The sequence below is a fragment of the Hypanus sabinus genome, chromosome 6 (genome assembly GCF_030144855.1).
Source record: "Hypanus sabinus isolate sHypSab1 chromosome 6, sHypSab1.hap1, whole genome shotgun sequence".
NCBI classification, from domain to species: domain Eukaryota; kingdom Metazoa; phylum Chordata; class Chondrichthyes; order Myliobatiformes; family Dasyatidae; genus Hypanus; species Hypanus sabinus.
Genome location: NC_082711.1, coordinates 14447531 through 14455930, shown reverse-complemented (window position 1 = coordinate 14455930; position 8400 = coordinate 14447531).

Below are 8400 nucleotides of genomic sequence, written 5' to 3'. Positions count from 1 at the left end.
AATTTTTTATAATTGAAACGTACATAGAAAAAAACCCCAGAACACAAAAAAAAAACAAAAAAAAAAGAAGAGAAAATAAACTGGGCAGCTCATCTTGAGTGTAAAAGCAGGAAAAAAGGAAAAACTTTCTGATCAAATCCAAAACTGCCAAAAAGGTAACTGGAAGGGCCACAAGTCAGAGCCTTTGAAAATAATGAATAAAGGGTTGCCAAGTTTCCTCAAATTTAAAGGATGTATCCATTGTCTGACTTCTTACTTTCTCTAAGCTTAACCAGGACATAATGGTGGAGTGACATTTGCAATTTGCCCGTCCTCCAGAACCATTCCAGAATCTAATGATTCTTGAAAGATCATGACTAATGCCTCTACAATCTCTTCAGCTACCTTTAGACCCAAGCATCTTCTCCCTAGTAATAGCAACTGCCTTCACTTTTGTCCTCCAATATTGTCGAACTTCTGGCATACTTCTTGTGTCTTCCACATCCACCATTTCTTTGTCTCCCCTTACTACCTCTAAAGCATCACTTTCCAGCCTCTCTTTTACTCTTTATAAATCTGAAAAACTTTTGGTATCCTCTTTGATATTGTTTGCAAGCATCTCTCCCCCCCCCCATGACCTTTTTAAAGTTGCTTTCTGTTGGTTTTTAAGAGTTTCCTAATCCTCTAACTTCCCACTAATTTTTGCTCTATTGTATGCTCTCTTTTGCTTTGATGTTGCCTTTGATTTTCCTGGTCAGCCACGGTTGCACCAATCTGCCTTTAGAATATTACTTCTTCTATGAGATGTATCTATCCTGAGACTTTTGAATTGCTCCCAGAAACTCCAGCCATTGCTGCTCTGCCATCATCCCTGCTAGTGTTCCCTTCCGATCAACTTTGACCAGTTTCTCACTCCTGCCTCTGTAATTCCCTTTACTCTACTTTAGCTTCTCACCCTCAAATTGCAGGGTGAATTCTATCATATTATGATCACTATTTCCTAATTGTTCCTTTACCTCAAGCTCCCTATCAAATCTGGTTCATTACAAAACACTCAATCCAGAATAGTTGATCCCCTAGTGGGTTCAACGACAATCTGCTCTAAAAAGCCATCTTGTAGGCATTCAGCAAATTCTCTCTCTTGGGATCCAGCGCCAACCCAATTTTCCCAGTCTACTTGCATATCGAAATCCCACTGACTATTGTAAAATTGCCCTTTTGATATAGCTTTTCTAACTTTTGTTGTAATTTGTAGCCTGGCTACTGTTCAGAGGTCTGTATGTATCTCCCTTCAGGGTCTTTTTACCCTTGCAGTTCTAAACCCTGCCCACAAGGATTCTATATCTTCTGGTCCTATGTCACCACTTTTTAAGGATTTGATTTCAGTATTTACCAACAGAGACACGCCACCCCCTCTGCCCGCCTGCCTGAACTTTTGATACAATGTGTATTCTTGGATGTTAAGCTCTCAACTATGATTTTCTTTCAGCCACAACTCAGTGATACCTGCCAATCTTAACTGTGAGACAAGACTTTCTACTTGATTCTGTACACTGCATGCATTCAAATATAACACCTACAGTCCTGTATCCATCACCCTTTTTAATTTTGATCACTTTTTACACTGCAGCTCATGCCACCGGCTGCAATTCTGCCTTATTGTCTACCTGGCCTTTTTCTCAGTCTCACTACACACTGCCTCTGTATGAAAACCAACAGCCCCATCTTCAGCCCTCTCACGCTGGTTCCCATCCCCCTGTCAAATTAGTTTAACCTCTCCTTGATGGCTCTAACAAACCTGACCACAAGGATATTATGTTGAAAGATTGGAGCGACTGGGCTTGTATACACTGGAATTTAGAAGGATGAGAGGGGATCTGATTGAAACATACAATATTATTAAGGGATTGGACATGCTAGAGGCAGGAAACATGTTCCCGATGTTGGGGGAGTCCAGAACCAGAGGCCACAGTTTAAGAATAAGGGGTAGGCTATTTAGAACGGAGTTGAGGAAAAACTTTTTCACCCAGAGAGTTGTGGATCTATGGAATGCTCTGCCTCAGAAGGCAGAGGAGGCCAATTCTCTGGATGCTTTCAAGAAAGAGTTAGATAGCGGAGTCAAGGGATATGGGGAGACGGCAGGAACGGGGTACTGATTGTGAATGATCAGCCATGATCACATTGAATGGCGGTGCTGGCTCGAAGGGCCGAATGGCCTACTGCTGCACCTATTATCTATTGGTCCCCTTTGGGTTCACATGTAACCTATCCCTCCTGTACAGGTCACACCTTCCACAGAAGAGACCTGTTGTAGAGGAAAGAACAGTGAGGGCTAATAACTGGTTAATAGGGATGTGGATTGTGCTGGTGTGGCAATAGGGATCTTCAAACAAAGCCTAGAAGTAGAGAGCAACACACACAAAATGCTGGTGGAACACAGCAGGCCAGGCAGCATCTATACGAAGAAGTACAGTTGATGTTTCGGGCCGAGACCCTTCGTCAGGACTAACTGCGTTCCACCAGCATTTTGTGTGTGTTGCTTGGATTTCCAGCATCTGCAGATTTCCTTGTGTTTGTGCTAGAAGTAGAGATGCGGAACGCAGCAGCCAAGTGTCAGGAACTTCAGTAATTGTGTTAAAGCATGCAGCCATTGTTGTAGAAGAAGACTGGATTTACTGTTGGACCAGTGAATTTTATTTTGTAATCACGACCTTGTCTGTTACCAAATAAAGTCTTCCTGTAGCCACCATTATGTTATCAAAGTGTAATTTTATTGGTAATCTCATCAACTGAGGATGTAAAAGCTGTCCAGTCACAAATAAGAGAAAATTAGCTGATGCTGGAAATCCAAAGCAACACACAAAAAATGCTGGAGGAGCTCAGCAGGCCAGGTAGCATCTTTGGAACAGAGTTCAGTTGACATTTTGGGCTAAGGCCCTTCATCAGGGCTGACGAAAAACAGTAGTTGTAACAAATTCATGCTCAAGTAGATCAGCTTTGACTGGGCTCCTGGGGCACAGTGTTTTTTTTAAATAAATCACTCATAATTCGTACACCTGTGATTGTACATTTTGATCCCTCAGACCCTTAAGGAGACCTAACTTCTCCCTGGTTACCTTTTGTCCTGAATATTACCAATAGGACCTTTGTCTTATCTACTGACATTCATGGTTCTGTTTTGTGCTACCGATCAAAAACCAATTTTCCTCTCCCACATGTCCCAATACATTAATCCCTCCAGAGCACGATGAGCCGGCCACATTGCCTCAGTTACTCATACACTCCGTACAATGTTATTCTCTGAAATGATCTAATTTACAATAAATAAATCAATGCTAACTGATTTTCTCACCTCCCCAAGGAGCCATACCACAGAATTGACCAGTCGTCTCCTGAAACGTTCTTTCCGCACATTAGTTTAAAATTTACCGCTCCCTTGAAACGTTCTTTTAACATTCTTTTGACCCAGACAATTGAATTCCCTGAAACCAGGCCAACAATCTTGAATAAACAGTCAACTTTTCAGGCCAAGACCTTTCATCAGGGTGTTCTGATGAAGGGTCTCGGCTAGAAATGTTGACCGTTTATTCCCTCCATAGCTGCTTCCTGACCTGCTGAGTTCCTCTCTATTATTCTGGATTTCCAGCATCTGTGGAATCTCCTGTGTTTACAGCAATCTCAGAGATTCCTGGGGACGTACAAATTGGGAACAGACCTTAGGCCCTCTGTGACAACCAGCACGGAACCATCCATCTTCCTGCTCTGCACATTAGTGAAACTGGGGGACTGCTTTGTTGAGCAGGATGATATCCCAGTGGGCCACTTTTAGTTCGACTTCCCATTCTCGTTCCGACATATTGGCCCATGAGCTCCTCTACTGCCATGATGAGGCCACTCTCAGGTTGGAGGTGCGCCACCTCATTTTCCGTCTGAGTAGCCTCCAACTCAATGGCACGAACATCAGTTCAGTGTCCAATCAACCCACCAGTCAGGAAAGCTTTGGGAATGTGGGAAGGAAGTGGGGCACACAAGTCACAGGGAGAATGTACAAACTCCACACAATCAGTGAGGACTCAAAAAGGAACAATAGTATGGACTATTATCTAAATGGGGAGACGGTTCAAACATCAGAGGTGCAGAGGGACTTGGGAGTCCTTGTACAAGACTCCCAGAAGGTTAATTTATAGGTTGAATCTGTGGTAAAGAAGGTAAATGCAATGTTGGCATTTATTTCAAGGGGAATAGAATATAAAAGCAAGGAGATAATGCTGAGCCTTTATAAGACACAAGTCAGGTTGAATTTGGAGTATTGTCAAACGTTTTGGGTCCCATATCTCAGAAAGGATGTGCTGTCATTAGAGAGAGTCCAGAGGAGGTTCACAAAGATAATTCCGAGAATGAAGGGGTTAACATATGAGGAGTGTTTGGCAGTTTGGGGCCTGTATTCACTGGAATTTAGAAGAATGTGGGAGGATTTCATTGAAACCTACTGAATGTTGAAAGGTCTAGATAGGTTGGGTGTGGAGAGGATGTTTCCTATGGTGGGGGTATCCAGAACAAGAGGGCACAGCCTCAAAGTTAAGGGGTGACATTTTAGAACGGGGTAAGGATGAATTTTTTTAGCCAGAGAGTAGTAAATCTGTGGAATGTTCTGCCACAGACTGTGGTGGAGGCCAAGTCCAGGCATATATTTAAGGTGGAAGTTGATTGTTTCCTGATCGGTCAGAGTATCAAAGGATATGGTGAGAAGGCAGGTGTACGGGGTCAAGTGTGGGATCTGGGATCAGCCATGATGGAATGGGCTGAATGGCCTAATTCTGCCTCTATGTTTTATGGTCTTAAACTGGACAAAAGTTTGTGAAATCAGTGCAGAGCTGTGGTGAGTGAAGTTATCCTTGTTGGTTCAGCAGCCCGATGGCTGTAGGATAATAACTGTTCCTGAATCGCAGGAAATGCTGGAGAAACTGAGCAGGTCAGGCAATATCTATGGAAAGGGAAGAACACTCGATGGTTTGGGTTGAGAGCCTTCATTAGGACTGGAAGGTGAGGCGGCGGGGGGGGGGGTGGAAAGAAGCTGAAATAAGAAGATGGGTGGACACCATAAGACCACTAAGTATAGGAGCAGAATCAGGCCACTTGGCCCATTGAATCTGCTCTGCTGTTTCATCATGGCTGATCCGTTTCTTCCTCAGCCCCAATCTCCTGCCTTCTCCCTGTGTCCCTTCATGCCCTGACAAAACAAGAATCTTTTAACTTCTGTCTTAAATATACCCAATAACTTGGTCTCCACATCGGCCTGTGGCAATGAATTCCACAGACTCACCACTCCCTAGCTAAAGAAACTGCTCCTCATCTCCATTCTAAATGGACATCCCTCAATTCTGAGGCAGTGTCTCTGACTGGTCTTAAACTCCCCTTGAAGGGGGGAAGGAGTACAAACTGATAGGTGATAGGTGAAGCTAGGTGAGGGGGAAGGTGGGTGGGGGGAGCATGAAGTGAGAAGCTGGGGGTTGATAGCATTTGATGTTGGAGTAGATTAAGAGGTCAGCACAAAATCATGCATCATAGGGCCTGTAGTGGCTATAATGTTCTATGTACTGATAGGCAAGCTCTCAAGGCAAGGATTTTATCTGAGGAATAAGACATGGAAAGGAGTTGTCAGGCTTTCAGATGAGACACAATGGTAGGGGACGGTGTTACTTATTTCTAGCTGTAGAAAGTAAGTGGATTGTTATCATGGCTATTGTGCAGGGACAAAATAACGAATGACTGACAGTTAGCTCACTCTTCAGTTGGCTCCTTATTTTTCAATTCTCTTCTGAAGGACTGGCGGAGTGTGAGAAATCAGAATCAGAGCACCAGCCACACATTTACACAAACCCTGCACCTTGACCACGCAAGAAAGGTCTTTGAAGAACATAGCTTCCCTTTGCACAGCAGGGTGGACGGAACCATTTTGCTTACACAGACGAGATAACGATTCGAGGAACGCACACCAAGTAAAGGACAATTACTTTCGAAGTATAATCGTTTGTTTCGGAAGTGGAAGCAGTCAGAGAAAATCCACGCGGTCAGGGGAAGAACATACAAACTCCTTACAGACTGTGGTGGGAATTGAACCCTGATCTCATAGCTTCCCCCAATGATCAGGGTTCAATTCCTGATGCTTGTAGAATCACCCCGTGACCGCGTGGGTTTCCTCTGAGTGCTCCAGTTCCCCTCCACACTCCAGAGATGTAAGGGTTAGTGTTAGTAAGTTGTGGGCATGCTATGTTGGCACCAGAAGTTTGGTTGCCCTCAGCACATCCTCAGACTGCATTGGCCGATGACACAAGGGACACGTTTCACTGAATTCTTTCAATTCACAGGTGACAAATAAAGCTCATCTCTAGAAATCTTTAAAAAGCTACTTTGCAACCCAATGATACAAGCACTGGATTTATCTGAGATTGGAAAATACCAAGTGAGGAATGGTCCTATTGAACAGAAGTGGGATTAGTGCAGATGGGTATCAGGTAGGCAAGGACCCCAGGGGTCCATTTCTGTTCTGTATGACTCTACAATCCTCATTACTACCATCAGGGAGGTGGCACAGGAGCCTGAAGGCCAACATTCAGTATTTTAAGAACAGTTTCTTCACTTTTGCCATCAGATTTCTGAACATTCCATGAACATCACTTCACTATTCTGCTCCCTTTTTGGAATTAATTATTTAAAAATATATATTATTGTTATTTAAAATAATTTTCATGTATTGCACTGTACTGCTGCCACAACACAGCAAATTTCATGACAAATGCCAGAGATCATACGTAGCTCCTGAGGGAAGGGTAGCTTAAAATCTAGAGGGCATGGTTTAAGGTGAGAGGGGAGAGGTGTAAAAGAGACTGGAGGGGGGATTTATTCATATGGAGATGTGTATATGGAATAAGCTGCCAGAGGAAGTGGTTGAAGCAGGTACAATAACAATATTCAAAAGAATTGCATAAGAATGTGGATAGGGTGGTTTAGAGGGATTTAAGCCAAATGTGGGCAAATGCAACTATTTAGGTGGGCACTAAGGTTAGTTAGTATGGAACAGATGGGCCGAAAGGCCTGTTTCTGAGCAGTGTTACTGTATGACTATGATCAGGAGAAGCTAAATTCAGGTATTTTGGTATTACAGTGGATCAGAGGGAATTACAGAGGCATGAGAGAGGAGTTGGCCAGAATTGATTGGAAAAGAACACTGGCAGGGATGATGTCGGAGCAGCAATGGCTGGAATTTCTGGAAGCAATTCGGAACGCACAGGTTATATACATCCCAAAGAGGAAGAAGTATTCTAAAGGCAAAATGACACAACTGTGGCTAACAACAGAAGTCAAAGCCAACATAAAAGCCAATTGAGAGCATATAATAGAGTAAAAATTAGTGGGAAATTAGGGGATTGGGAAGATCTAAAAAAACTAACAGAAGGCAACTGAGAAAGTCATGAAGAATGTAAAGATGGAATACGAAAGTAAGCTGACCAATAATATTAAAGAGGATACCAAAAGTTTCTTCAGATACATAACGTGTAAAAAAGAAATGAGAGTGGGTATCGGACTGCTGGAGAATGATGCCTGAGAGAAAGTAATGGGGGACAACGAAATGGCAGATGAACTAGAAAAGTATTTTGCATCAGCTTTCACTGTGGAAGACACTAGCAGTATGGTGGAAATTCCAGGTCTCGGAGGCATGAAGTCACTTGGGCTAGATGGTGTACACCTCAGGAATCTGAAAGAAGTGGCTGAAGAGATTGTGGAGGCATTAGTAATGATCTTTCAAGAATCACTAGATTCTGGAATGGTTCTGGAAGACTGGAAATTTACAATTGTCACTCCACTCTTCAAGAAGAGCGAGAGGTAGAAGAAAGAAAACTACAGGCCAGTTAGCCTGACCTCAGTGGCTGGGAAGATGTTGAAGTTGATTATTAAGGATGAGGTCTCAGGGTACTTGGAGGCACATGATAAAATAGGCCGTAGTCAGCATAATTTCCACAAGGGAAGATCTTGCCTGTCAGATCTGTTGGAATTCTTTAAAGAAGTAACAAGTAGGACAGACAAAGGAGAATTGGTGGATGTTGTGTACTTGGATTTTCAGAAGGCCTTTGACAAGGTGCCAAACATGAAGGTGCTTAATAAGCTAAGAGCCCATGGGTTTACACGAAAGATACTGGCATGGATAGTGCATTGGCTGATTAGCAGGAGGCAAAGTGTAGGAATAAAGGGAGTCTTTTCTGGTTGGCTGCTGGTGACTAATGGCATTCCACAAGGGTCTGTGTTGCGATGTCTTTTTACGTTATATGTCAATGACTTGGATGGCAGAATTGATGGCTTTTTTGCAAAGTTTGTAGATGATATGAAGACAGTTGGAGGGGCAGGTAGTTTTGATGAAATAGA